The 14,587-nt window shown below is 37.4% G+C and overlaps 1 protein-coding gene across 1 annotated transcript in view; it reads left to right on the top strand.

Annotated features, from left to right (window-relative positions):
- The first annotated feature begins 3,633 nt into the window (after positions 1–3,633).
- The window catches only part of LOC126753613 (neural-cadherin), a 283,478-nt gene continuing 272,524 nt past the window's right edge, over positions 3,634–14,587 (top strand). Inside the window, 1 exon segment of the mRNA XM_050465203.1 lies at positions 3,634–4,330. The gene's annotated coding sequence lies outside the window, so the exon portion shown is untranslated.

Genomic DNA, 14,587 nt, shown 5'->3' with positions numbered 1-14,587 from the left:
TAATCCGTTATTAACCATCAAATTTTAGTAGAGTCGTTTCACTTGTGAGCATAACTTTGAATTTCTGCCGGATTTCTAAGTGATTGCCCCAAATGTCACTCGTTTCCTCTTCCGTGTGCGATTTTCAGCGCTCTCAGTTACATCCTTCTTTTCGTTCTACCACTTCTTGCCATTCTTCTGACATTATCTCGTTTAACTCTCACAACCAGAAATTCACCTTTGACTTCGTGCAACTAGACCAACTGTTTATTCTTCATTTCCCATTTGTAACTCCAATTTAGATTCGTCTACGCTGTCGTTACGAGCGGTACCTTGTGTTCAGCGGAAGCGGAATTTCGCGCAATCGTCTGCTGTAGGTGCATTTACTTAATCTCAAATAAAGAGAGTCATACTTGTATTTGTGCAGCCACATTTGGTAGAAAGTGAATAAAGAAGTTAAAAGGAAAACCTTGATAGTGGGCTACCCCTCAAAGCGGTGCATACAATATTCGTACATACATACATACATTTGTGTGAGAGTGTGTTTTTGAAGTTTGCTAATTTCAATATACAATATTTGCTGCTTGAGTATTGTTGCTCAACAGTTTCACTCAATTGTCAGTTCGCTGTTAACGCATTAGTGAGAGCGCAATGCACGGCACAGTGGTGTGTTAGTGAAACAACAGGGGTAGTAAGCTGAAGTGAGTGAAAGTATAACGGTAAATAAAGTTCTAAGCTTCATCGCTAAGTACATGTGTACTCTATGTACAATTTCTTGATAACGTTTTATGTGAAAATCTAATGAGCTGTTTGTATGACTAGCTTATTCTCAATAATACATACTACATAGTATACATACGTACAACCTTTGTATACGTGTGTACATAACATAATATAAAAATACACACACATTCTTTCTTAGTTTGTAATTATTTGAAATATTCAAAACAGTAAACATAAATGCCTTAAAGCTTGCAGAATTTCAAAAACTTCAAAATTAATTTTGTAATTATTTGAAATATTTCTGGCCAAAATGTAAAACATAAATGCCTTAAAGCTGTTTTGTTTCGGGCTCATACGAATTTTGAGCATTTCTTTACACCAATCGAGCCTTTTTTTGAGCGAAAAATTGTGCGGGATCCAACGAGAACAAACCTTTTTTTCAGGTGTTCATGCAATATCGAATGTATGCTGGTGGAAGAAATGTATAGGCATGCTCTATCTGAAGGTATGTTACATGACGGTCTTGTATTATCAGTTCACGTACGGCATCGATGTTTTCTGGCACAACGGCTGTTTTTGGACGACCTTCACGGAATTCGTCTTTGAGCGAGCGTCGGCCACGATTGAATTCGTTGTACCATTTCACAGTGCCATATGATGGTGCTTCATAGCCATACAAAGATTTTTCTTGTTGATAATCCACGTCGAAAGTTGTTAAAAATGATCGCACGAAAATATTCACGAGTTAATTACATTTTTTGGCCGAGATGAATTTTTTAATTCCCTGTAATTAAAACAATTCACGATTAAATGACAAAACGTTCTGAGTGATAATATGCTAAAAAATATCAAACTTTCCAATGGAAATGTCAGATTGCACCTGGCAACACTTAGTGTTTCCCTAGGCCAGAATATATATAGCAGCCCTAGTATAAGTTAAATTTTTTCTTTAATCCAACAACAATATTTTGAAACAAGTGTAAAAATTTAAGATTTTATGAGTTTACGATGCGTTATCACAAGTTGTGAGTCCTTTAATTATTTTATTTGTCAAGAGTTATCGAGTCTGCATTTGAGAAATAATTATTTCATTCAAATGGCATACCCCTCCGATTGAGCCCTCCATTTGCCATTAGCTGGTCAGACGTTTCGCTTGGCACCAAGATGAGGTCCGGAGTATATTCACATCAGATCTTAAATGTAAGAAAATTGTAACTTAGGCTAGATAGGACAGATATGTTGGACAGATCATAAGACGTTTGTATATGTCACTCTTTATCTATGCTAAAAACCAAATAACCGGTGCTTTACAGACACCATATTTGTTTCAGAAGGCTTCCTGAAAATTAAAGCATATATCTTTTAAGCCTTTTGATTAGAAAAAACAAATCCAAGTACATGTCCTAGACAAGAATTTTTTACTTTTCGTTTTTCAGATACATATTTATATTCTTTTTTAATTATTTATTAATTGTAAATATTAATAACCACATATTCCTTTGTAAATATTTTGAAATGCAAGTAAAGAGTGTTAGAAATATTGACGCTTCCAGAGACAAGGCTGTCAAAGGAAACACATGTTTTGACATTTATTTGCAAATTCTTAGACATTTACGTCTGGAACTCAAATTTCTAAACTTTTTTCACAATGAAGCAAGTCTAAACCCTTAGGTCATTGATTGCATCTGAACACAGTTGTAAGTTTAATAGCCAAGTTTGCTCGTAGAAATCGCATTGGTTTAACAGAGTATTTGAGAGATGATGATGATAACAAGTCACAAAGCATGCGAAACTATTACTTTATTTTACAAAAGTGCTCTGGAAACCGAACGCAGCCAACTGTATAGAAAAACCCTATGGTATAGTTCTGTAAAACTCCATATTGAAAACCATGTACAACTGACCAGACGAAAACCAACGCTCGACACTTTCCTGCCTAGTGTTACGAAATTGAGGTGACAAAATAGTCTTCATAACGGATAAAATACAGCTCACACACTATAAAATTCACAAAATATTACATTACAAAAAATAGTCGAAATAATTATTAATATATTTTCCTCAAAAAAAAAAAAGAAAACCAGCATCCTGAAATTATATTTCTTTTACCGGTTAGTCGCACCCATTATATAATCTAGTACCATCATTGCGACATAAAACGACAATGCCGTCTGCGGTTGTCATCCATCACAGGATATAGTCTGGATGGTTAGTTGCCGTACAGAATATTACTCACTCCTGTCATATGAAAATGCCATTTTATTGATGTATACATAATAAGTACTTTAATGTATGTGTATATAGATGTGTACTATATACAAATTTACGAGGGATATGCGTGCTGAAGCCAAGTGCCATGTACCGGTGCTGGTAGCGTCATAAGAGCACAGTGTTGTACCATAGAAAACCAGAAAGAAGAAACAAAAATTTCTACACATGTTCTTCAAGCGTTTTATAGCGCTGTTTAGCACTTTTTTGCGAATGTGTGAGAATTACTATTTTTCTACGATTAACCGCCAAGCATTGCATGCAGTTGGGGGAGTGTGCTTGATACATGGAAGAGAGTATACTCAAAATGTGTGTGCGATTCCGGGAGCATATTGAAAGAAGCGCGAGAGTTTGTTTTGTTTATCAAGCGCTCTCTGCACGGTGAAGTACCGTTAGCAATACCGCTAGTAATTTATTTTTCTATCGCCACAAGCACACGCACACACACACACCAACGAACGAACATGTGTTGTGTTCTGGTTCGCATGTGTTGTTGGTGAAAATGCCAACTCTACCACAGCGCTGGTGGTGGTGCTGTGCTGCGAGCACGACTCGCTGTTGGTGAGCGCAGGATTTTCCACGCATATGCAGCAATAATGCGCTCAGCTGGCCTCGCTCGGCTAGCAGCCTGCTCATACGCTTCATTGTGTCGATTGCGTTGCTCGTGACAGGACGATTCCGGAAATACAGACGGCAAAGCGCACGGTAGTGTAACCAACAGAAAAAAATTGTAGCAAATTGTGGGAGTGTGAGGTGTGAGGTGCATTGGCAAGAGCTGAATTGGGAGCATTTTAACCCTATATATGTAATTAAAAAATGTAAATAATAGCAAGTATTCTAAGTGTATAAGTGTAATAATTGTGAAAAAGTTCAGAAAAAAGTGTTTGAAAGCGAAAAAATTGCAATTGAAAATTTAGATTGAAAGCGAGTCAAGTCATGAAAATTTGCTTATAGCCAAGTTGCCATTTTTTGTGTGTGTACCTAGTATACGACGGAAGGAAAACTTCAGTTCAGCACCAGCGCGTGCATGTGTGCGTAAGCCAACGCGTAAAGTGTATTGTGTATATGTGTACAACGAATATGTATTAGTGGTAGTACCCTAAGGATATAGAAGAAAAAATTCTCTATTGTATGCAAAAGGAAATCAAATACATACATACATGCAAACAATTTCTTTTTGGCGAAAGTTTTTCAAAATTTTAAAATTGTGCTTTGTGAAATACAAAGATTTTACTATGAAAAAATAATACAAATATACAGCAAATCAGTTTTTGATACACACGCTCTACTCCCAGTGGATTAAAACGCAAAAATCAATAATTCGGATTAGCCGCCTGTGTGAGGATACAAACTGAAAAGAGTAAGTAGTGAAAATAGTAATTGTACGTAATTATTGCTAATATCAGTGTCTGGCCCAAATGGATATGTCGAGAACAAGTGGTCTTTTGGTGGTCGCAGTGCTTTAGCGGATAGTATTGCGGCGCAATTAGTGGGTGGGCCGACGCGAGCGGGTGGTAGCGATGCAGGCATTTCAAAGCACAGAAGTTCAACTTGCTACAATCTAAAACACCGTTATAAATTACTAAATAATTTTAGATTTTTTTCTATTTTTTAATTTTCACATTAAATATTTTTGTTTAGTAATGAAAATGTTCAAAAATTGTACGCCAGCAAAGACGCAGCATAGCAGTCGGTTGTAGCTTTTTCGCCGAGATTAACACACCTTAGACAAATACATGCCCAACGGCGCTCTCGCATTTACACGTACACCAATTTTCGCTCAATATAATTCTTCACTCATTGTGCTCGTCGGCTTTCACCGCAGCAGCAGTCTAATTGCTGAGAGCGTGAGACTTAGCATTTCCAACGTAGTCTGCTTTTAGGCGATGTGCGACAAGTTACTACCACTACTAGACTAATTTACGTTTACCATTGTTATCGCATTCGTAGTGCCGTTCCGCTCATGTACATGTATGTAAATATGTATCTATATATCGAAGCGAAAATCGATCGATTGCTTCTTATCACATTCGTTAAGCTGTGGTTTCGGCAGCATTGGCACACACAACTTTAACCGCCCCACTAGAGGCGCACTCACACAACGCGACCACCCAGACTGTGCCGTTGAAGTGTACAAAAAAATGCAGAAAAAACAAGTGTGCGCCAATACAAAGACACCTTTTGTCATGGCGCATGCCAGCACATGGGGTTGAGCGCGCGTGGTTTCTACACAGCTTTTGGGGTGGCTGAGCAAAGAAGGCAGAACTCTCCTTTTGCTATAGTAATTTTTCCTCACTTTTGTCGCCAATGTTGCTCCTTTTTCTGTTTTTTATTTTCCTCAAACCAATGTATGTCTGTTGTGTATGTCTGTGTGTATTTGCTAGCGCGTGTTAAGGAAATATTGTGTGCTTCAGCAAGCGAACAGTGGCGTGGTGGCAGTAATGTGTACTGTAGATGGAGCGTAGACTTGCTATAACTTTTATGCTTATTTATTTTTAATGTAATATCTATATCCTTTATTTCCATAATTTCGGTTCAATATCAATTATTTGACTTTATTAGGTGCGCAACTAAGTTCCCATTGTTTGTCAATAGATGGCTCCAGCAGTTAGTGGTGATCGGTCTTGATATATCAAAAATGTGATAAACTTAACCTAGACATTTGGTATTGCACTTCCACATTAGTGATATTTCTTATGTGTCATATGTTTTTGATTGGGCGAATATGTTTGATTTTTTGCTAAATAATCGTGACTTGCGGAAGGTGTTGATTTTCTTCTCGCAGTCAAAGAAATCGGCGACTGAAGCACAGCAATTCGATTTTAACGACCGACCAAAAGGCCAAACATCTTCAAAGACGGTGAATTGGAGACATTGATCGATGAGGAGCCATGTCAAATGTAAGAAGAGCTAGCTTCAGCATTGCGAGTCACTCACCAAGTCATTTAAAAGTGACTAAAGCGCTGAAAAAAACTCAATAACTGAATAAATACCCAAAAGTTATTCTGCTATGTGACAACGCTCGGCCTCACCCCGCCAAAGTCGTTAAAACCCACTTGGAAACTAAAAATTTCCCAGATATTGCACCGTCCGATTATTATTTATTTCATTCGATGGCACGTGGTCTGGCTCAGAAGCAGCTGCACTCACAAGACGACCACGAAAACTGGCTTGATACTTGAATGGCATTACAAGATGAACAGTTTTACGGAAATGGTATTGACGGTAGGATGGGATGACTAGCCATGGACACTTCGTTTAATTCATTTGTAACCATTTCATAGAGCAGTGCAGTCATGTGTTGAAGTTCACGCAAGTGAAGAAAGTTCTCTGATTGCCATTCATATGGCTCAAGCAGCTCACGACTACCGGTCTTAGACCAAGATCCTCTGGGTAGCCAAAGAATATCGGTTTGAAAGCGAACTGAAGTGAGAATGCAAGCCATCCCTCCCCAGGATTGTGCGCTGGGTTTGGGATACGCCACGTAAAAATACCACCCAATGATAAGGAAACAGCAGACTTGGAAGAGTTACCCCAGTTTTGATGACGATCACAGCAAACGTAATAAATCTCATCCGAGGCTGTTGTATCCCCTTCAGCAATAACTGCGTAAGCAGTGTCTACGCCAGTAAAGTAGAAGAACCATTTCCTTAACATAAAATTGCATTTTCATTAAAAAAAAGCGGCGAGAGCTTAGTTATGTACCTAATACTATTTTTGTTATATAATTTTTTTAATTTTTTTCTATTTAGTGTATTGTAGTGGAAATAAAAAACATGCTTAACATTGGAATAAAGTGAGTCTAAGTTTCCATTAGTTCCAGTGTAAAATTAAAGTATCATCATTCAGTGTCTGTTCAACGCCAGCGAAAGCTGTGAAATTGTTTGTTTTATATAATTTGACAGCACTAATCAAACGTGCGTTCCAGCCCCAGTACAAGGCTTTCTTACCATTCACTGCCGACAATCTTCCTTAAACTAATCTTTTATGGTGCAATTTTTAAATTTTCCAGTTGAAATTGAATTTTACGCACGTACAGGAACGCATTAAAATATATTGACTTTTTGCCTCAATGTCCAAGCATTTGTGTCTGACCGCAAAATAGCCGCATCTCATTCGCAATGCCACCAATAATGATAACCCCACCAACAATTGATCTCTGGGACATTTGATTGGCTGATAGCTTCAACGCCACAAATTGTGCGGTTTTGCAGCGGAGTGAAACAGTTTAACCTCAATTGATGCTGGCGCTTTAAGACGTTTGCTGTTGTTTTTTTCTTGTTCAGGTTTGTGCGACCACGTGGATGAATGAAATAAATTCACGCAGTTGTCTTACTGTTTGCAAATAATTATTAGTGATGATGTAAAAATATAGAAAGTGCATATTAATATTTTTGCTCCACACTGTTATCAATAGCACCTACTTATAAGTGTAATTTTATTTTATTATAAAAGTTCGAATGTTAACATGTACTGTATAGACTCTAATAAAATATTGGAAGTGGAGTAAATGGTGATCCATTTCGAGGTTCCTGTTATTTTAAGAGAAAAACTTCGTAATTTAATTTTTGAAGATTATCTCTTTCAAATGTTGGCCGTGGCTGCGTCTCAGATGTTCCATCCGTTGAGTTAAATTTACGATGAATCGTTCGAGCATTTCGACTGGTAAATGACAGGCGTGATCTTTTACTCCAAGGCCTGAATCGAAGCGAGATATTTGCACATACTTTAGACTACGCATATCCTTTCCGGAGAAAGTCTAACGGTGTGATATCACATGATCTTGGTGGCCAATCGATCGGCCCAGAACGTGAAATTACATGCTCACCGAAGTGTTCTCTCAATAAATCCATTGATTGTTTGCGATGTGAGGGTAGTAGCACCGTCTTGTTGAAATTAAATGTCGCTGAGATCACGAGCTTTAATTTCAGGCATTAAATAATTGTTATCATGGCGCGGTAACGGTCACCATTGACGGTTACGTTTTCACTGGCATTATTTTTGAAGAAATATGGACTGATGATTCCACTGGCTCACAAACCACATCAAACCGATGTTTTTTCTAAATGAAATGTCAGCTCTTGAATCTCTCCAGGTTACTCTTCACCCCAAATGCGGTATTTTTGCTTGTTTACATTCCCATTGAGACAGAAATGTGCTTCATCGCTGAACAAACGTCGGATCTTCTTGGAACATTTCAAGAGCCCATAGAGCAAAAGGATGACGCTTGGGAAGGTCCAGCGACTTCAGTTCTTGCACAAGCTAGTTTTTGAACGCATCCAATTTTAGATCTCGACGTAATATGCGCAAAGTCGTTCTATTTTCGATTCCTTAAATCTTTAAAGCAGGCAATATAAGAGGAAAACAGTAATAAATAATTCGATACACGAATATCTTTTGACTTTTAATTAAGTTTGTGTAAATCAAATTATGTCTACTTTTCTCTCAAAAGTCTCACAGTTATATTGGATTATCATTCCACTTCCACACGAACACAAATAAAAACAAAAGAAAACTTTAACTTCGGTTTTACCGAAGCTATAATACCCTTCACAAATAAAGAGATTGCCATACAAAAACTCGATTTTGATCGTACATATTGTATGACAGCTATATTATATAATGGTCCGATATGAAAATTTTCTTCTTATATTGTAGCATTGTCTTGGATAATAATTCGCACTAAATTTCGGAAAAATATTATATATATTTTATGCCAACTCCGAGGTTTCATTCTGGGTGTTACAGACTTTGTGACAAACCTAATATACTCTGTTGAGGGCATAACTATTGGTGTGGTCCAACTTCCGTTCCATACCCAGCCGCTGACTGGATTACCGCGCAAATTTACTGCAATGGTACACAAAGTAACGGCAACAACTGCAACGAGCAAAAAGTGCAATAAGCAAAAAAGAGTGTCATTGCAGTGCGTTGCCACTACATGCAGATGGTAGACATAATGTGGCAACGGTACAAGTGAACACAGTGCGGCCTTTCCTCCGCTCGCTTCAAAAATGCTGTCACAAGGCCACAATGCAAAATGTAATGAATGAGTGATGTGCTGGTGCACAATAAGGTTTCATTGTGCAACACGCATGCAACACTCGAAAACAAGCGCAACACGCGGTATGAAGGGGGAAGTATAGCAGTATAAAGTGACAGCTTATGCGCATATCGCACCACGAGGCAATTGCAAAGCCAAAGCTAAATGCAGCACTATATTTGTTTATGCCACCAATGAGTCTGCATACATGAAAGTTTGCAGCATTAGCTGGTTCACTGACAGCCGGTCTGTGCATTCGACTGGGTCGACGGCAAAAGAGCACACCCCCAAACAAGTGCAAACACATTCCAATATCAAAGGACCCATACAAGTGTACGCCTATAGGCTTGAAGTGAACAAGAAATTCCAAAAACAAACTATGCCATGTTGCATATTCAGGCACTCAACGACTGTTTGCCAGCACTTGGCAGCAAAGTACCGTGGAAATTGGTTAAGGAAATCGATTGATGTGAACTTTTTCTGCTTTCACATTTAACACTTCTGCAATGGGCTTTGATGTCCGATGTGCTACGCGTTTTTGTTGCGTGCAGAAGCGGAATCAAAACAAAAGAAAAACCAGTAACAAATTAGTACTTGTGCATTCATTGCGACGCAGTGTTTCAGTCGCAGCTGAACTGCGGCACCAGAGACCTGCACTTCCCTTGTTCGGGCCATTAGCTCGTTGCCAATCATGTTTCTGCCAACGCGAATGCCACACAATTACGACGCTAGCGTTTTTACGGGTCGCCGCAATGTGTCAGCGATACATCAATTTAATGCTGAGTTGTGGGGAATACATTTTAATTTTTCTCAAAGAAATCGTATTTAAACAAGAGTATGGTACATAAAAGGAACGAGAAAAAAGCTACATCCTTCACAAGAGCATTTGTTATAGAAACTATGTGTATAACTAAAACTGAACACGGGTATATACTGACATATATATAAAAGTGTACATACTGACAGACAAATCAACTCAGGTCATTTATATTTTTAATCCATATAATCTTTTCTTCTGGGTTTTACAAACTAATACACCTAATATATCCTGTTATATGTACACGAAATAAGAAACTGGTTTCAGCAAGAACTCTAATTTTAATACTGAAATATAAATGTATGAATTCAAGCCGATGCTCAAAGTTCAGTTCCATATTTAGATTAAGCGTCCCGATCACGAAACAAACTGTTAAACGCTCACTGTAATTGCAAACAGCGCCTTCTACTATTGGCAACACCATCACCCATCTTGAGACCCAGCATTCATTATTGAATAATACTCGACCGAATAGACCAAGACCACCACGCAGTGAAAACAATATAGCAGCCGTAGCTGACAGTGTACAGGAAGACCGTGGAGAGTCGATTCGGCGTTCGCAGTTACTCAGACTGACGTATGGAAGGACCTGGCGCATTTTTGTCAATATTTTAAATTGAAAGCGTACGAAATACAGCTTGTGCAAGAACTGAAGCCGCTCGACCTTTTCAAGCGACATCGCTTCCCTGCATGGGCTCTTGAAAAATTCCGGGAAGATCAGAAATTTTCGAAGCAACTTTTGTTCAGAGATTTTTAGCTCAAGTTGTATGTAAGAACGATTTGGTGTTTTTTGTGGGCCCGTGGTTCATATTTCTTCAAACGGTGAGAACATAACCGTCACGTTATCCCGCCATGTTAACCGAATATTTGATTCCTGAAATTAAAGCTTGTGATCTCGGCGACATTTGGTTTCAGCAAGACGTCGCCACTTCGCACACATCGCTTCAATCAATGAATTTATTGCGGGAACTCTTCAGTGAGCAGATAATTAACGTTTTGTGCCCGTCGATTGGCCACCAAGATCGTGTGATATCACGCAGTTAGACTTTTCCCTGTGGGGATATGAAAAGTCTACAGTCTATGCGGACAATCTCGCTTCGATTCAGGCCTTGGAGCAAGACATCACGATAAATATCTCAAGATGCCAAAAAAATATTTTTTCGAATGATACATACATTCCTCATTAAATTAGAAGCTTCTGTGTTTTTTGTTTTTTTTACAAGGAATCACCCTTTATTTCAAGATCATATTAGGTTTTTAACCGAGGCTCTTGGAGGCTCTCTTGTTGACAAATCTTCCCATAGTCAAACCTGAATTAACTAAATTGGAAAATACTCAAAGCAAAATTACAGTTCCAGCATTCATTCGATATTACGTACTAAAACAGACAGTCTGAAACACAAAATTTGGTCACAATGGGTTTTTAATTCTTATGCAGATAGTTTTATGTCATTTATGATTTCAACAAATTTATAGCCGAATGAAACTAATCTTGAGGCGTTAAATCACATGACCTTGGCGACCATTTACTGGGCAATTTCTTTAAAGTAACGAGTCGCCATACTTTGCACGCACGGTAGTGAAACATGAGATGGCGCACCGTCTTATTGGATAGATCATCCGCGACAATTTCATTAAATTCCCGAAAAAAAAGTCGATGAACATCGTGTTATAATGACCGCTGATCTGATGATGGTAGCGGACATTTTCTGTCTCATTTGGAATGAAATAAGGACTGATAATGCCGATATACTGCAATCCGCACCAACGGTCAATTTTGGCAATACATTTGTGTTTTCTGAACCACATGGTGATTCGACTCACTCTAGCAGCGACAGTTTTATTTGTTGGCAATGTCATTAAGTCCGAAATGGGTCTCTTCTGAGAAGATGATTTTTCGATGAATGTTTTTATGTAAATGCTCTTTTTAGAGAACTTGTATTTGCGTAATAATCTTGAACCTTTTCCAGAGGTGATACCAAAATGAAACGCGAAATGTCAAATCGCCCTAACGAGCTGTCAAAACCAAGTCATACCTGTTAGTAGACGCTTTCTGCATCCAAACAGAAGTTTGTGCCACAATTCAATTATTGCATACACATATTTATATATTATTAAGAAATTTTATCTGTTATCTTAAAAATAAAAATAAAAAAAGACAACAGCAATTGACCTCAAAAATTTGTGTTAAACGCTTATGCATCTACTATATGGTATCGTGATTATCTTAAACCGAGTACTAGCAACAATGAATTCCCACGTTTTTCTCAATTCAACGCTTGCAGCTGCGGTCTCCGCGTGCCTTATGATGAATGCTGAGGCATTGATGACACTGTGTGTTGTTTCTGTTGCTGTTTTTGCTCTTTTATTGTTATTTTTTGAGCTTTTGTGGTAATTGGCGTCGAATTATTGGATTACACCGCTCATAACTATCGAAATTATAGTCATTTGTTGCATATTGATTTTGTTGTTTTCCTGCCACCTATTTTCTGAATATTCGCATAAATGCGTGCAGGTATTGCTTTGCTTGCAATATTTGCACGATTTTATATTATTAAATTACGTAGCAGGCAATCGGGTAAATTTTTACTTATATATGAAGTATCTACGCGTGGATTTAGGTTTCTGCGAGCTCTTATGTAAGCGGGTATAGCGGCAGGAAGTGCATTGTTATTCGATAGTGGGTTGATAATGACATAAGTGACTTCGTTAGCATGGGAAATTTAAAAATGGTCTTATATTGTGTTACTCATATGTCAGTATAGCAGAATGTAGGCCTGAAGATTGTGTCTTTAAAGGAAGAAGTGTTATAATAATACATATGTATGTACATATACATATAAATTAAAATAATACAATGGCGTTCTAAGCAGTAAAATTTCATTAATTTTTAAAAAGCTTCACTGATAACGTTTCAGTTCTCTATAAAATCCTACAATCAGTTAGTAATCAGGATTTTTCTTTTTTAGTCTTTCTCTTGTTTGCCTTCAATACATTGGAATTTTAAGCAAACTACCTAATTTTGATAAATACTTGCATATCCGAGCTCATACCGTATTTTTCCATTAATACTGCTTTTTTCCTTGGGCTTTTTTTCACTTACTTACCCAGAGTGCTGATCATATGTATGAGCTCGCCAGGTGTTACTTTCCAGTGAATCGAACAAACTAAATCAGATGCTCAAACAAACGGGAAGCCCTTGTCGTATAACCCTGCTTTAAGATGTCTTCTGATGCATGCGGAATAGTGGATAAAGTTTTTTTGCGTTAAAAAATTTTCAGTAATGCCTTATTTTAGTTTTATATAATATAAATTACTATGAATGATTTTAAATCTTAAGTGTTAAAAAAAAAAGAAATTTGTATCTTCATTTCTAAATGATATCCAATGACTTAGAATATACAAAAATATTGTTTAGAAATGAAGATACAAATTTCTTTTTACGACTTCATACGACTATAATGAGGTATCCGCTTACTCTCTGGTACAAATTCAACTCGAAAACTTTGCTGTTGCTTTACATGTAATTTTTTGACAAGAGAGCAGCAAGCAAAAATTGCGAGCAGAGAAAAGGCGAATCGAAGACTGCTATTATAGAATTTGGAGCATTTGTTGCTCTCTGTCAAAGCACTCTGGTAACATGTCATCATTGAGCAGAAACGATACGACAACACGACTACGATAGCAACGAAGGTTTGGGAAATTGTATTGAAATTATTTGATAATAGCTTTCCGACAACGTAGGGTTTGTGTTATGATCGTACAATTGAACAGTTGAGAAAATCAAGTGTCTGATATGTACATACTTAGTTCAATTTAAATTTTTTGGCTGATCCCGAAATGCATTCACCCTTAGATGGCCAAAGACTAATCGTTTGTGAAGTCAGAGGTCAGGTTTGAGCGTCCGTAGAGTGTCTAGAAGCTATAGTATATCTGCTTAAGGGGTTACATGGACCTACAGAAAAACAAATATGTGTATAACCTCAACATAGAACTTGGACGAAGGAAAAAACTGAAAATTGAATTTTTGGCAGACATTTTTAGAAAAAGAATAAAATTTCCATAAAAATTTCTCAACATTTTTTTCAAATAGTTGTAAATGAAAATAATCTTTTCTCAAAGACCTGTGTAAAATTTCATGAAGATCGGTTGAGTAGCTCTCGAGAAATCTTGCCGACTGATTTCAAAAACAAGGTTTCGAGAAAAACGCGTTTAAAAACGGCGCACTTAGCCCAGCTTGCCTGAAGCGCACAAGTTCTCAAGTCTAAATCTCCGAAACTTATACTCGGATCAATTTTAAAATTTAGGACAATATTTTAGAGATGTTGCAGAATTTAATAAGACAATAAAATATTTAGATTTTTTGAAACCCGTTAACCCACGTAACCCCTTAAGCGTTTCAGTGCGCTTCCAGCTAGTTGAACTGGACGATTGAAAGTGTGAACTATCAGCATTTTAAAGGTCAAAGTCAAGAAAGAAAGGCTGATTTGATCCTACTCCATCCCCGTCTCTCTAAACAACTTCGACAACTGCAAGCCGGTTAGATCTGTCAGAGCGAACATAGGACATTGAAATTTACATTTTTAATTTAATAAAATAACTGAAGATAATTTAATTAAAGAGCTCTAACGCAGTTTAATAATAGAATGGGGTTAAACTTAATCTAAAAATGTTCCCATACGTACTCGCTACCGTCATACAATGAATCTAAATCCATTTCATATATAATTTTATATCTACAGACTTGCATGTAAACA

The sequence above is a fragment of the Bactrocera neohumeralis genome, chromosome 3 (assembly GCF_024586455.1).
Source record: "Bactrocera neohumeralis isolate Rockhampton chromosome 3, APGP_CSIRO_Bneo_wtdbg2-racon-allhic-juicebox.fasta_v2, whole genome shotgun sequence".
In the NCBI taxonomy this organism is placed as follows: domain Eukaryota; kingdom Metazoa; phylum Arthropoda; class Insecta; order Diptera; family Tephritidae; genus Bactrocera; species Bactrocera neohumeralis.
The sequence above is the reverse complement of the archived record's forward strand: the minus strand, read 5'-3'. Positions and strand labels throughout refer to the sequence as shown.